Raw genomic sequence first — 15446 nt, 5'->3', positions numbered from 1 at the left:
GACTGAGGCAGGAGGATTGCAAGTTCGAAGCCAGTCTCAGCAACTTAGTGAGTTCCTGACTCAAAATTAAAAATATAAAGAGCTGGGGAATAGCTCAATGGCAAAGTAGACCTGGGTTCAATTCCCAATACCACAAGAAGGAGGAGGAGGAGAAAAGGAACAAAGGAAGGAGGAAGGGAATTAAAACACCAATGACCACCTATACACATCTCCTGGAGCAGCAGGTTCATAATCCAGCAGGAAGGGAGGTTCTGGGAACAGATAAATCTGTTTCAGGCACTATTGGTATGAACCACAATATTCATTGGAATCTTATTATGATTACAAACCAAAGTGGATCACTAAGGAAAAGAAATACATTTTCAATGAGGATGTACAGTCTCATAAAACTGGAAAGCATCACAATGTCATCATCATCATAACTGACCTAAATGTCATTGTGATTTAAGTCCATGTGAACTCCATGGAAAACAGAGATTATGAACTCACCGAGTAGAAAAAGTAGAATAATAACCATCCAAGACTGACTTAAGGAAAAATTTATGTGCCTAACTAAATTTGAATATAAAGGTAACATGTGAGGGAAAAGAGAAGACAATGTGAAAAAACTAAACCATTTTCATTCAAAGAGCATTGTTCGAATCTAAGCACTAATTCACAAGCTCCCAATCATCTGCATGATTGTATTTGAAGAAGATTATGGTGGCAATCCTGGTCTGCCCCTTAGCCAGATTGTAGGTTCTCAATAATCAGAATGACAGGGGAAATCTAAACAAAGAAGACAAAGCATTCAAGTTCTGAGGCACAGGTGAACATTATACCTCAGGGCCACCCCCAAATCACTAGGAATTATCACTGGTCTCCCACAGCTTCTCTCCCTGTCATTAACCCTGGGTAGACATTAGACAAGACTTTGAGGAACACAGTGGTCGGGAGACAAAGAAACATACTAGTTAAGTCTTCACACATACAGCAAAATGAACCAGAAGGGTCCTTCGATTCAGAAACACCCTGTTCCTCTGGGTCCTCTGCCATCTGTGAGACTTTCTTCTTCCCCTGGTTCTGTCACCTCCCAACCTCAAGGTTACTCCCCCTCAATCTCACCTTGGACTTAGTCTTTATCTATCATAGTTCATGTCTCTTTTTTATTTACCTTCTTAATTATAAAATATTTCAAACATATATAAAATCAAAGAGATTATTTAGTAAACCCCATGGACCCATCACCAGGTTCATCTATATCACTCAACCAGTTGCTGTGTTTTCTTTAGTTTGAGTATGTTAAATGAAATCCCAAGCAGCATATTTTGCCTGTAAATAAGTTTGGTCTGCCCACTGTGCATGTCCAATGCGAGAACACCACTGCTCAACCCAAGGGAACACCATTCAATGCACTGCGCACCCCAAGTGACCATATATGGCAGTCACGTATAGCACGCACCATAGAGCAGAGGTCCATGAACTTTTTCTTTAAATGCCAGATATTAAATATGTTCGGTTTTGTGGGACATACAGACTCTGTAGCAGTGACTCCAGTGTGCTGTTGTAGCACAAAAACAGCCACGGAAAATAAGTAAACAAGTGAGCATAGCTATGTTCCATTTTTATTTATAAATAAAATAAACGGTTGCTGAAGAAAAAGTAAGCAAGTTACACTCATTTGTTGACACTCCCCCTAACCCCCTAGGCTGGCACATAGGAATGGTCCCAAAAAAGACAGTCAATGTGAGAACTGACTATGTCTGAAAAAGGATTCTTGAATGACATATACTCTAAGCTCCAAGGCAGAAGGAATTTCAAGACCTCCAGTCTAACAGTATAGGACTCAGAGAGGATTGTCTCAGCTTCTAGGCCATCCTCAATTTTGTACCCACGAAAATTCTTGCTCGACATCCTGCCTTGCCCTACACACACACACACACACACACACACACACTGTACCTGAGTTCATATAATGGAGGCCCTATAACTGATCACAACTGAGAACCCAGTCTGAACCCCTGGTTCTCTTAAAAGTTCTCAACCCTATAAGGGACTGGTGTACTGACCTGTGCCCAGGTCTACTACTGCTGATGGGTGCTCATTGATGCCTGCTGGCCTGACTCAGATCTCAGGCAGCGGTTAGCACCCTGTGCTAAGAGAAATCCCTAACCCTTCCTACCTGTGATCTGTACCTTCAATCTCTCCTTCTTCCTTCCTATTACCTCTTTCTTTTATACATCTAAATGTCTCCCATCTTAAAATAATCTCCTCTCGGCCCTAACCATCACAACCAAAACCCTTAAAAGTCTTGTCACTTCCTGTTTCCACTTCCCAGTGTAATCCAAAATCTGCCTGCCTTACTCCACTAAAATGTATCAAGCCTCTAACAACTTCCCTATTGCTAAACCAAATACATACTTGTTAGTCCTTTAATTTCTTGACCTTGGTGGCCCCTGACGGTGTTGGGTCATTGTTATGGTTTGGACATGAGGTGTCCTCCAAAAGCTCTTATGTCAATGCAGGAATATTTGGAGATGAAACGACTGGATCATGAGAGTCATTACCTCATCAGTCCGTCCTAGTTGGAATGGACTTAACTGGGTAGTAACTGTAGGCAGCTGGAGCGCGGCTGAAGGAGGTGACATGCCCTGAAAGGGTTCATCTTCCCAGCTGCCCCCTTCCCCTTCTCTCTCTGCTTTCTGGTTGCCATGAACAGAAGAGCTCTCCTTCATCTTGCCTTTCCTCCTGAGGTTCTTCTACATCTCAGGCCCAGAGTAATGGAGTCATCTGGCCATGGACTGAACCTCTGAAACTGTGAGCCAAAATAAACTTTTTCTCCTCTGAGTTGCTCTTGTCAGGTATTTTGGTCACAGCAAGGAAAAGCTACTGACACAATCATTCATCTTCAAGTGGTCTTTTTTGGGCTTCTTGCCCGTGCCCCCAACCAGTCCTTTACAGTCTTTAAATGAGCTCTCTTCCCTCTGTGCCCCACTCCTTCCCCACACACAAGCCTCAAATGTGAACACTCCCTAGAGCTTGAACACATTCCTCCTATCTTCCCCTCATTCTCTCAAAAGTGATCTATATTGTTGACTCTTTCTAAATCTCCTCCAAAAGTCATCTCAATTGGTGACTCCTCCTAAATCTTCAACTCCAGCCCAGTCTTGAGTTTCAGATTAAAATACCAAACAGCTCTAAAATTATTTGTTTCCAACTAAACGTCTGGAAAAAAACCTCAAATTCAAATGATCTCATCATCTTGCCCCCCCAATCTGCTCCTCTCTCTGAGTTCTCTGGTCAACATTTTTCAGACCATGTTCTACAGAACACCTGTCTCTCAAGGTGGGTCATGAATTCAAATGATTCAAATAGGCTTGGAAACACTCTCTTGAAGATTTTCAAAGAATTATACTACTCAAGACCTAAAAATTAGTTACTATTGTACTTCCCAAACACTTTCCTCCACAGAATACTTTTATTTCAACAAGTCCTGGTTGTATCCAATTCAGCCAGTGGCTATTCCACAGAGCACATTGTAAAATCCCCCACTCTATCCCATCAAATGTCATCATTCTCTCCCCGGTTGCCCAAACTGGAATCCAGAACCCAGACTTTAGTCCTCCCTCCTCAGCACCCAGCATCCTTGGTTCTCTTAACTTTGCCTCCTTTGAATCTCTCCAACACATCTTCCTCTTAATCTCCCAGGCCACTGCCTTACTGGCCATCATCATTGTTGGCCAGAAAGACTGCAACTCATTGATAACTCATCTCCCTATCAACTGTCTTTCTCACCTCAATTGATTTTCCATGAGGCAAAATGATCTTTCTAGAAAAATCTGATCACAACACCATGATATCTTAAATACTTCACTGATTGTTCCAAGTGCCATTTGTGATCTGGCTTTGTCTAACTCTCTGGTCTCATTTCTTGCTGCTCTTCCCTCCTATATCTGCTCCCATCTCTAAACTCTTGCCATACTAATGAACTTACAATCTCACGTTGGTGCATCCTCTCCTACATTTAACATATCTTGTTCCCTATGCTTCAAATGACCTCTCTTCTTCTCCCTTCTTCTTTTCTACTCTTCCTCAGCTCACCTCCTCTGTGAAAACTTTCATGAATCATTCTGCCCTCACAATTTAAGCTAGATGCTATTCCCATATACCTGAAACATTTCTAGGACCTCATTACTGTTCTATGACTTTGATTATTTGTCTTCCCAAAAGACAAAGACATTTATTAAGGTAGGAAATATTTATTTTCCAACTTTTAGTGTACAGCATAGTATTTGTTAAATAAATTAATTAGACCTAGCCAGTTCCTATAGCTTGCAGAACTACTTGCTGTTACCTGTAACTATACCACCAAACAGGATACTCTGCCAGCATCTTCAGTCAGGTATTACCTGGGTACCAGAAGGTGGGTCCCATTCAAACTCCTGTTCTGCCTACCTCTCCCTGTCTAAGTTTAATAACCCAAAATATAATACAAGATATTGCATTCACTTCCAACCTAATGCCTTCCAAAATAATAATAATTCACATTGGCAACCAATCCTTGGGAAAATTGATGGAAGACAAGCTTGATTGTAGGATTTCTCTGGTTATGTTTCCTACCACTTAAATGCCTGGCTCTTACTGGAAACCCCCAATGAGAGGAATGTCATCATTGAGCAGAATGTCCATCAAGCTTTCCTCTGGGCAGTAGTCTGTCACAATAACATCTGGTACTTTAATGCAGCCTACAACGAATCTGCAAATGTTTGAATGATCTAATTCTCTGGGAAAATCAATATAGATCAGAAAGGATTTATCTAGGACATGATCTCCTAATCCCACTTTAAAATTTGACCTAGTTTTTCAACCATATAAAGAAACAAATATCTTCCTGGATTTAGTGTTATGTACAAAGCTTGCAGATCCACCCATTGTGATACAGAGTAAAGCATTTTAAAAAAAAATCAACATCAACACAATTCATTCTGGGCCTGATGTTTCATAACCCCTATCTGTAATCTGCACAACAACCCTGATTGGTGGCTATGACTGTCCCTTTAGTCACTTCTAAAGGTGAAGTGACTTAACCAAAATCCCCCACAAGTAACAAAACTAGCTCCTAGCTCTGATTTTCTCTAATTACAAAATTCATTTGTGCTTTTTTTTTAACATTGCCATTGGTCATTCCAATATAAAATACAAATATAAAAAGAAAAGTTCCTGTATTGAGAAAAAATTTATTTTTCTCACCAATGTTGCTTCAGAAACAAAAGGCATTTTTACAAACCAAGAATTCACAGATTTTTCAGTCTCTCCATACTTGTCTCTCATATGTTTGTTTTTCTTTAAGTTGGAATCCCTGCACCCCAACTCTGGGGGAAGGAGTAAGCTTTCCCTAAACCCCAGGCATGCAGCTGGCATTTCGGTGTGGCTAATTATTACATCTGCACCATCAGCACAGAGCACAGGTGGTGCTTTGCATAAACCAAGGATTGACTTGCAGATTGTCCATGGGGACTTTTCCAGTCACAATATTGTTCTCCAATCAAAACTCCCCCATCTTTTCAGCTTAAGCCTTGTTTCTCCACTCATCAATCCTTAGACTAAATCAGAAATGAGGTATTTATTTTCGTTTTTGAAACGGAGGCTGAAAAGAGGAGGACTGTTGATGTTTGTTATGCAGTCTCAACCGGAAGATGAAGGGCTTTCTGACCTCTCTCCCCTCTCCTAGGAGTACTGGATGCGATGCTTCTAGTCTCTCCTACTCTGCACTCACGCTCCACCAAGTCAAGGGCACGTAAGGAAACTCCTCCTAACTGCAGGATGAGGTGTTTGAAATACATGAAGGATTGGCATATTAAAAGAAGATTGTTTATGCCAAGCTTTACTATCTCTAATATGTTTCTTATATATTCATCAAGTCAATGATGTCTTGATTGCAAAACCTGCTGAGCCATAGAGCCCTTTGCAAAGGTGAAGAAATAGCATGTGGCTGCAGATACTGCAGGCTCCTCTGCTACCTGGAAGACTAAGTATCAGGACTACTTTGCAAAACTTCAAACTTCAACCGAACCTAGCATCTCCTAACCAAGATAAACTGATGTCATCCCATCCATTCCCTAGCCTTTGTTACTTAGAGAAGAGGTAAATGAAGGCTTACATGTTGTCACATAAGACTTTTGGAATAAAAGGAGAGAAAACAGCAATGCTTCTACTTCCCTTCTCACCTGCCTCTCCTGAACCTAAAGCCAGTTTCATATAGTAGAGAGGAGTAACAGGGAATGAAAAGAAGCTGAATCACTAGTTCTCCAAAATTTTGTGATATTAATTCTATCAAATTTTAATACTTTTGGCCATCACCATAATCTTCTAGTCCTTAATGTACCTCTATTTATCCTTTGCCATGATGGAGTAAATATAAAATAAAATATAATACAAATCAATGTAAAGTAAGGATATACAAATCAATGAGAAGTATTCATGAACCAACTCTGGGAGGTGATTGGTAATCAATAACTGAAGCATCGTAGTAGGAAGGATTCTGAGGTCAGATCTAGGTTCAAAGGAGGAAAGTTCATGGACATAAGCAAGTTCCAAGGGCATGAGTATTGTACATATTTTCCGTCCTTAATAAATATAGAGTCTAATCCTTGAGTCCAAAAAGCCAATTTGCAAATACATCAATATGGGGGTTGATGTCACAACATATACAGAGACTATCACAAGCTCAAGATGAGCCAGCAACATGAAGTCACCACCAGAGAGAGTGGCATGGGTGGAGGCATGCTGTCCAAAGCTAGCAAGGTGTGCTCTACCCTCACCTGGTTGGACTGTGGTAAGAGTACTGGATCCCATTCCATATGTCACACTGGGAAAGAAATGTTAGTCAATAATGGAGAGCAGTGCACTCAATAAAGGGCCTTGGAACCTGTGTTGTATAAAGCAAAAGAAATACATTCAACCTGGTGAAGAAAAAACTTAATGAAATTCTGATACCCATCCTTCCCAGTAATCTAGCATGTCTGTTGTCTCCCAGGTGGTCCACCTGAGGTTTTTACCAACCTCTACTCTATCTAGTTAGGTGGCCCACATGGTTTATTTACCTGCCTGCCACTTACAGAGTATGCCTGCTGCATCCAGATTGTAGACTGGGATCAATTAGCAAGTATAATTAAAGCCAAATGTAATTAATCACATAACAGTGAGACATTCTTGTTTAATTTCCTGAAGTTGGGAGACTATGACATTCCTGACAAAAGATAATCGATATAAATAAATCTCCAACCGTCAGATGTTCGTTTGAGTCACAACCAAAATAATTGTTCACCAAGCTATTGTTACCAGTTAGAAATTTACTGGCCCACATGCATGCAGATTATGATCTTGTGGCCCATTTTCAAAAGACTTGAATACCCCTGCTGTCTTAAATGCTTAAAAAATAGACAGCTGATGGTTGCACAAAAGAATGTACTTAATACCCTTGAGCTATATAGACTTAATAATGGCTAAGATGGTAAATTTTATGTCAGGTAATATTTTACCACAATATTTAAATGTGTTTTTTTTAAAAAAAAAATACCATGATTTAGGAGTAAAAGTATAGGCTTTGAGTCAGGGAGAAGCTAAAATTCTGGCAGAGCCACTCACTGGTTCCGTGACCCCTGAATCTAAGTTTCCTCCTCCAAGATGGGAGAAATAATAACTACCTATCTAATGAGGTAAGTATCTGGAGGTAGGAGTTGAAATGATGCATAGGAAGCACCCAGAAGTGATATGGCAGCTGAAGACAGATTCAGCATACAAACCAATGGGTAAGAATTATAGTGAGACCTACTGGTGTTCAGGATAAAGATTTGCTAACTTGAAGCTAACCAATGGACAAAGCACCTCAACAGAAAAATTGTTGCCCTGCAAAAACACAGTCCTACAAACCACAGCAATAGAGAAACAATGACCCAAGAACCTGAGTTTCACAAACAACTATTCACACTGCAAGATGGAGACTCCTCATCTATTCTGTAGGATTAATAGGAAACTGTCATTGTGCAGCTCAGGTTTCCCAACAGGTGTCATCCCCCACAGCCACCAGCCCCATGTTTTCTGCTTACCTCACTTGCTCCACATCCCTGTAGAGCGAGTATCTTTTTCTTGATGCTTTTTGTGGCTACTATCATCTGTACTTGGCTCCTATCATTTATATTGATTATCTTTGGTCAGGAATGTCATAGTCTCTTATTATCACTGTAATAAGAAAAGTCATCTAGACTTTCATTTGTGTGAGTCTGGACTCTGTTCCCCTTTCATCCATGGATAAAGCTGACATGTGTCCTCCTAGGACAAGTTGGTTTGATGAGCATAGGAATTTCATCAAGAACATGGAACTAACTATGTGAGTTTCAGGGCTCTCAGAGGAGGAAGAAGAAAAGAGGCGGGGGAGGGGGCGGGGGCGGGGGGGGGCGGGTTCCTGCTCAAAGCATTGTTTTGATAACTTTTTCTCAATTGTTTTTTCTGGCTTCTCCAGGCCACTTTCTTGAAGCTTCCACAATCCCTTACTGCCTTGTCTGAGGCTCCTCTGCTTAAGTGTTCATGACACTAGACACTTTAAGCAACCCAACGACAGAATCTATGTCTTTTTCTAATTTGTATTCTCAGCACCTTCTAGGAGCCAAGTACAGTGTAAGCTTTCAATGGAAGGTTGTTGAATAAATTAGAGAGCTGGGGCGAAAGAGGCTGCAGAAAGACAAAGCAAGGAAGGCAAGGGACAGGGCAATGAATCTGCACTTCTCTCTGGTGATCTAATCCCTGGGAAACCCCAAGGACAGCAGCCACTGTTATTAATTTCTTTGAACAGAATAAATAAGTCACTTGCCTGGAGATATCCATTAGTGAGTGAGGAGTCAAGGTTCAACCCACATCTACCTGTTCTAAAGCCCATGCTGTTTTCTCTAAAAAAAATACAACTCGGCTCACTCCCTTCCCCTAGTTTTATACCTCTAGTCTGTCTCCTTTCTGTATGACTTCTTTCTATCCTTAAAGCTTCTCCAACAACCCAGAGAGTTTAGTTTTACCACAAAGTCCTAAGTACCTATGCCATTGCCCCCGTGGTAGGAAATATTTAAAAGAATGAATTAACAAGCATCAACTGGATGCTACCTCATTTTCAATAGAGTGATAAATACCTTTGTTGTAGAAGTATGGTGAGGAATAAATCACCAATTATGTAAAAATAAAACAGCTCTAATGAACTAAATTCTAGCATGCTCAAGTGAAAACTGGGATAAAGGTAAAATTTGGATTGGGACCACCAACTGAAAATGCTTTATCCACCTTTATAAGGCTCTAAATATTTTTAAAATTATTTCACCTTTCACTTTGCAGTGTGCAGAGAATTTGAATGTATATTAATCTCATTGAATCTTGTTCTATATCTTAAATTAGTTAGATTTTTTTTCCTTTTTTACCACAGACAAATCTATCAATATTTTCTTTGCAACCTAATCCATTGTTTTTCATCTTGTAAACTCGTAAACTCATTTCTAAAAAATTTTGCCATTCACTTTTAACAACTGGGGCTGAGGGTGTAGCTCAGTGATAGAGTACTGAGGCCCTGAGTTCAATCCCCGGTGCCACCAAAAAAAAAAAATTACACACACACACACATATATGTGTATATATATATATATATATATATATATATATATATATATATACATATATATATGTATGTATATATATAATTTTTAACAATGGTTAGTTAAGTAATATAGTATTAATTTAGGAAATAGTGAGGTAAAGATATAATTTGATTTTTCCCACACAGCTAATATATTTATTGAATAATTCTTTTTTCCTTTCTTTAGATATTTGAGCTTTGTCATGAATTTAGTTCATATATATATTCATTTTTTCATTTCAAGATTATCTATTCTGTTCCAAATGTATTTGGCAAATCTTTTTTAAATAACATACTTTAAATTACTTTAACTTTCTGTTATTTTCTAATATCAAATAGTAAAAGTACTCCTCTTGGTACTATTACCTGCCTCCCAAACAAAAATGTCACCAAATAGTCTCATCTGGTAATTTTTCCAAAAGAAATTTAGAATTACTTTTGTTAACACATCCCTGAGGCCTCTGTCTGGTCTAGAGCCCAGTTGTGCCAGAGCAGTGGAGTAGATTGTGGGAAAGCCAAAGAAATGTCCGGAGACAGCCTGGGAGACATATGATTTATTCGGTAAAGCTTACAAGATCAGTGACTTCTCCAAGAATTCAGTGGTGGCAGGCTGACAGTACCTCCATCCCTCATGGTGCTTGGCTGAGCAGTACTTCCTCCCTCTTGTAGTGCTTTGACCAGTGTCATATTTCCTTTCCACAGTGCCTATTTGCAAATCATCAGTATGGGGGTTGATGTCACAGCAACATGTACAGAGAATATCATAAGCTTAAGATGAGCCAGCAACATGAAGTCCCCACCAGAGAGAGTGGCATGGGTGGAGACATGCTGTCCAAAGCTAGCAAGGAGTGCTCTACTCTCACCTGGTGGGACTGTGGTAAGAGTCCTGAGGCCTCTGTCTGGTCTAGAGCCCAGTTATGCCAGAGCAGTGGAGTAGATTGTGGGAAAGTGACATATTTCCTTTCCCCAGTGCCCTCAGCTCCACCAGTCCCCACTCAGAGAGAGGTTCTATATCTTAAGCCACAGAAGCAGTGGCATCATCAGCATTAGGCTGCTTAGTTTGCTTGTGTGACCAGCATCCCAAAGAGCAACTGTCCTGGTGCCTATACACAAAAGTAGCTTTCTACAGATAACACTTGCCCTAGTTCCCAGTGAGCAAAGATAATATGTATCTGGACTTTCCAGCTTGCTCTCATTGTTCCCTTATCAGGGATAGGTTTTGGGGAACAAAAAGGGGGCATTCTCAGGGACATGGTGTTTTACTGGCCCCCTTTTCTTTAGAGATGATATGGCCTCCAAGGCAGGGAACAGACCATGGGGGACAGCAAGTTTTCCTCACCCTCTCTCAGGCAAACATTATTGCTCTTTAATGTGAGGTGAAGCAAGTATATTTCCACGAATTCTTTTTCTCAAGCTAACTTTACCGCTCCTACAATTTTTGGAAATTCATATTTTCAGAAGCTTTTCTTGTGTCAAGCAGAATTTAGCAAAACCTCTTCTAATTAAACCTATGCGGAGCCTGTGCTGTAGTTTGGATCTGGAATATCTCCCAAAGGCCCATGTGTTAAAGGACCAGCCCCCACTGTGGCATCACCAGAAAGTGATAGAAACTTTAAGAGGTGAGGTCTGGTTGGGGGGTTTAAGTCACAGGATATGTGCCCTCCAGGGGAATCATAGGACCCTAGCCACCTCCTCAGTGGGCAGCTTTTTTTTTTCTGCCATATACTCACCACTATGATGTGCTGCTTTATGTCAGGCCCCAAAGCAACAGGGCCAACAGATCATCGTCTGAAACCTCTGAAACTGTGAGCCAGAATAAACTTTTCCTCTTTATAAGTCAATTATCTCTGTTATTTGTTACAGTAATGGAAACTGACTAACACAAGCTGTTAGAAAGGGATGGTCAGTGATAACAATTCTGAGAAATAGCACAATTTAGTCATGATGTCTATTATGCTTACAGCAGGCTAACTTGAAGTTACTCAGAAGTATAAAGGGAAAAAATTGTCAGAGATGTACCTTTTAGGTAAATTGCTTAACCAAAAACAAAAACAAACGTGACCACCTTAACTTAGGTTAAGAGAATATTTTTAATTAAATAGACTTGTCCTCCAATAATTATTAGATGATGGGCCAAATAAAATAGTCTCCATAGCAAATTTAAATCATACCTAAAACTGCCCACTTAAGAATTTATCTTTTTCTTTGTGTTTAGGTATTTTCTTGAGGTACAAATATTCGTGAAGAGCTATTAAGCAGATAACATTTGAACCATTTTATTTGTTATTTTAATAGGAAGTTAGAAAAGAAGTCTATGAGGTACACTACTAGGTCATCTGCCAATGTGTCACCAGAAATTAAGTTCATACTACTTTTAACCAGCGCTGAGAAAATCCTAGTGTAATAGAAAGAATGACTTAGAATCTAACATATCTGGCTGGTTTCTAATTCTAGGTCTACCACTTGGGCTAGAGGATGAAGCATGAGTTTGAAGAAGATACAATGAGAAGCAGCAGGGAAAACATCTAGAGGTTGTGACATAGCCCAAGCTGGAGTTTGGGCTTGATACTATTTGAAACCCCTGGGAAAGTTTTTTAATAGCTCTGCACCTCATTTTCCTCATATACAAGGTCTGGAACCTAAAACTCATTTTGTAGGATTCAAGGATTAGAAATAACATATAAAATGGGCCTTCTACAATAGTTGGCACAAAGTAGATATCTAAAAACAGCAGTTATTGATGCCACCAATAATATATATAGTCCATATTTCCTTATTTTTTTCTAGTCTAAGAGCTCACCCTGAGAAAGTTAGAAGAAATCAACTGTGCTGAGTGGAGGAAAGAGACTCTAGATGATTCTCCTCGTTTATAGAATTTCTTCCTAGAAAAGCAAAGTTCTTGCCTCTGGCTTGAAAGAATCCAAAGGATCCCCTCACTGCAGCTCAAAATTAGCACGATGATAGGAACATGCCCCCTGCCCTGCACCAAACACACGCTCAGGAGCCAGCCTGCTAGATCCGTGAAAAACCAAAAGCAAATACTGTCCCTGGTGTCCAGCTGGCACAGGGCTCCTTGACCGCTGTTGACTTGCTGCCCAGGTCTCTTCACGGTCCACCGAGCCACATCTGAGTGGAAGAAACAAAGCAGCAGAAAAGTTTGTGCAGCCAACAACGGGAACCAATAGATCAGCTGCTATTCACTGAATAAGCATCCCTGGATGTGCCACACACCCTGCCCGGCACTTTCATGTGTCATCTTGTTTAATTGTCACAATAACGCTGTGAGATAAGTATTGGTATTATCATTTTACAATGAAGAAAAGGAGGCTCAGAGAAATTCAAAGTAATTGCCTGATATCCCACAGCTAGTAAGCATCAGAGCTAGGATTCCAACCCAGATCTGTCCGACTCCGAAGTTCAAACTCATTCTCTCATACCATGCTGACTCTGACAACAGAATTCAGTTGTCCTCTGCCTGGGATTCAAAACCTGACTTAAAGACTCTGAGCTGGAAGGAAGTTTAGGGATGATTTAGTTATTAAGCTGTTTTCTCTCAGCTCCAACCTCACCCTGCACAGCCCATTTCTCCTTTGTCAGCTGCTCTCTTGAGGCACTCCCAATGGGAATAGGAGACCAGAATTCTACAGGGAGACTAATGGAGGGAGAAGCAATCTGCTACTTCCTGCCTGCCTCCCATTTAGGTCAACATGGTCCCAGCAGCGTCTCTTCTTGACCCTGTCCAAAAGCAGTTTATTCCTTTAGTACAGTGATTCTGTTTGCAGTTTTCTCAGCACCAGCCACACTGCTCCACCTTCTGTGTCCTTCCCCAGGACCCACCGAAGCCACGAGGTATGGGTCCCCATCTCCAGGCTTCTGGGTTTCAAAGGTCTCAACTTCTTCCCTTGTTCCTCCAACCCTTAGGGTGGAAGCTGCCCCCTGCAGTTTCTACCTCTGTGGTTCCTTTGTGTTCCCTCAGAGCCTTTCCAGTTCTCCAACACCTGGTTAAGAATTATTTATGTTACTGTCTCTGTTAAATAACTGCATGGTTTCTGTCTCCTGATAGAACCCTGAATAACACAAAGAATCTTCCTCTCCGATGCCTCTCAAATGAGGAAACTGAGGCCTACAGAAGTTATGTGACTTGTTTAAGTTTACACACTTAGTTGGTATTAGAATTTAAAATAACGTCACTACTATTTGTCCACTTAGGTGTGCTACAACCCAATGAGGCATATACCACCTTCCCTATAAAACAGATGTGGAAACGGAGGCTCAAAAGTTATCATGTTACCATCTTTATCCATTAAGAATGTGTTAAAACTCACAGAGGGACATGCCATCATTCCTGTAAAACAAATGTGGAAATCAAAGGTCAAAAGTTGTGTGATTTCTCAAATGTCCCCCACCTAATGAGTAACAGAGGTACAATTTGAAATGAATTAGTCTAACTACAAAACCAGGGCTGTTACTCATTTCTCCATACTCAGATCTTGTCTCCCCACCCCTCTAGATTGGATAAATAATTCTGCATCTTCACGGTCAGGTAGAGCTCTTAGCTGTAGACTCTTGTTCTTCTCTTAAGACTGCTCACTCATAAAGCTCAAAAGTAATCTTTTCTTTGCACTTCTGGCATGGAATAAAAAAATCTAAATATTGGGTTCCATCTACCAACATTTCTTTAACCAAGTTTCTTCTCGAAAGGGAAGAAAGCCGCTATCTTTTACATCATATTATTTGGGTCCCAAGCTATACAGGAATCTTCAGAATGACTGAAGCCCCTCTCATGGCCAATCACAATGACTAGATGATTCCCAGACAAAACAGAGAACACTCTGCAGTTAGGAAGGAGTAAAATCACACTTATGAAAGCTATAAATACCTTTCATATGCCTCCTGTAGTCACTGCTGCAAAATGAGAAAGCTCCAATATGTTATTTACTAGCTATCAAAAAGTACAAAGTCACACTTCAAAAATATCAATAAGTCTTTCTCTATTACCTCTTGACAGGTGCAGCCCAATTAGGAGCTTCCACGTGCTGGGTTTGGAGCGCAGCCACTCCCTGCCTGGGTGTTCTACTGATCACAGCTAGGCTGCAGTCAGTTAATCATGGAAGGAGACTGGATGGCAGAGACATCACAGAATCATGGTGGGAGGAGGAGCTGCTTTTTGTCTGCTAATGACTCAACCTGGATGCCCTGCGGGCTCCTGCTGGGCTCCTTGCCCTTGTTTGCAGGATGCATCCTCAGAGGGATTCATCTCAGTTCAAGGCAAGACAGAGGTTAAGTCAGCAGGGATCCAAGAATGTAGGAGGCCTGGCCACCATCTGAGGGTTGAGCCTACCTAGGAAGCTAGCAGCCATGGGCCTTTTCATTCATTTTGAGCCTTGGTGCACAGCTCCCTTGACACCCTTGAAGGTTGTATGGCTTTTATAAAAAACTATTTATAAAACCACTAACTAGGTACCAGGTGAGTGCTTTTCCAAAGAGAAAAGACCTGTGCCCGAAGGAGGTGGCCTTCTATGCTCATGTGTGACTTCCTGTTCATTTTAGAACCCTGTTTTTCTCAATATCTCATAGCAGGAGGCAGAAGTGCTAAGTCTGGGCTCTGTCGCTTACCTTCTGTACAATGTAGGCAAGTCACTTAGTCACCCCACCTCCATTTTCTTATGTGCCAAAAGGAATCTGTCAAGTTAAAGATCCAAGGAAATAAATCTAAAGATGATTATTACTGAAATTTGGGGGGAAATGAAAAATGTAGTTTAGTCCTATTTAATTTAGTCATTATAATAGACAA

At 40.7% G+C, this 15446-nt stretch overlaps 1 long non-coding RNA gene across 1 annotated transcript in view; it reads right to left on the bottom strand.

Annotated features, from left to right (window-relative positions):
- The window catches only part of LOC131424046 (uncharacterized), a 103487-nt gene that overhangs the window by 23264 nt on the left and 64777 nt on the right, over nt 1–15446 (bottom strand). The gene's annotated exons all lie outside the window — the stretch shown is intronic.

This window comes from Marmota monax, unplaced genomic scaffold (assembly GCF_021218885.2).
Source record: "Marmota monax isolate L192 unplaced genomic scaffold, Marmota_monax_Labrador192_F-V1.1 WCK01_AAM20220418_F8-fsc00069, whole genome shotgun sequence".
In the NCBI taxonomy this organism is placed as follows: domain Eukaryota; kingdom Metazoa; phylum Chordata; class Mammalia; order Rodentia; family Sciuridae; genus Marmota; species Marmota monax.
The sequence above is the reverse complement of the archived record's forward strand: the minus strand, read 5'-3'. Positions and strand labels throughout refer to the sequence as shown.